The sequence below is a fragment of the Wasmannia auropunctata genome, unplaced genomic scaffold, assembly GCF_000956235.1.
Source record: "Wasmannia auropunctata unplaced genomic scaffold, wasmannia.A_1.0 LD336074.1, whole genome shotgun sequence".
Lineage (NCBI taxonomy): Eukaryota > Metazoa > Arthropoda > Insecta > Hymenoptera > Formicidae > Wasmannia > Wasmannia auropunctata.
This window is the reverse complement of record NW_012026816.1, coordinates 7,048-8,024: the sequence shown is the minus strand read 5'-3', so window position 1 is coordinate 8,024 and position 977 is coordinate 7,048.

Genomic DNA, 977 nt, shown 5'->3' with positions numbered 1-977 from the left:
AAATTAAGACAATACAATGTGTTGAAATGCAATAAAAAGCTATTATTATGGTGTAAGTATTTTCTTTTCGCATCAACTGTCATCAGCTTATAAGGTTAGGAGTACTTTACTGAATTAAAATGGCGATGACTACCTAACCTAACTGACGCCGTGTCGTATCTTTGTATTCTAGGACTCTAGAAAAGCAGAAAGTAAAAACTATTGACTACCAACACGAGTTCTGATTGGCTTCTGCTTTTCTGTTTTCCGCTTTTCTGTCAAGGTGTGAATTCACCCTGACTCTTGAGAGTCCTGAGAGATTGATATCGCAAATGCAGTTGAACCGAGAAGTACTCCGCGCGGGTGAAAGAATTATTGTTTTAAGGCGATGCCGGAAGGTCAAAAAAATTTGCACAAGGTCAATAAAACAGACTTTTCGGTGTCAATGGTATCTCTAAATAAACTTCATACAATATCTTTTGTCTCACTCAAACACGTGCAATGTCTTTATCTAACTTATTGAAATGCCATCTGTTGCAAAATCCGACATTTACTGCTAGACACAATTTTTACTGTCTTTACCTTAGTTAAGCGTGCAAATTACCATAAATTGCAGTTGGAACGATCAATCTTTTTCTACGCTTTTAATCGTAGCTCAAAAGGTTTTGTATTATTTGTTCCTGTAATCCGAAGAGGGCAAGCTACTTATTTTGTACATATGAACTACAGAACTTTTATACCAATGAAATGTTTACGTCAGGTAATAAGTTATGATAGCTGTATGACCTAAAAAAAGGTAATTTTTCAATTTTTTGTTGTTGTTACTACAAAAAAATAGTTCACCCCCTTACATTTTATGTCTATTTCAATCCTGTAAAAGTGATTTTAATTCCATTCAGTATTTTCGAAGTTATCGTTCCAACTGCAAATGTCGGTATTCCAGCATCGCCTTAAGGCCCTTGCCTAGTCACGAACTCCGCGTTGACGATGGCGACGCT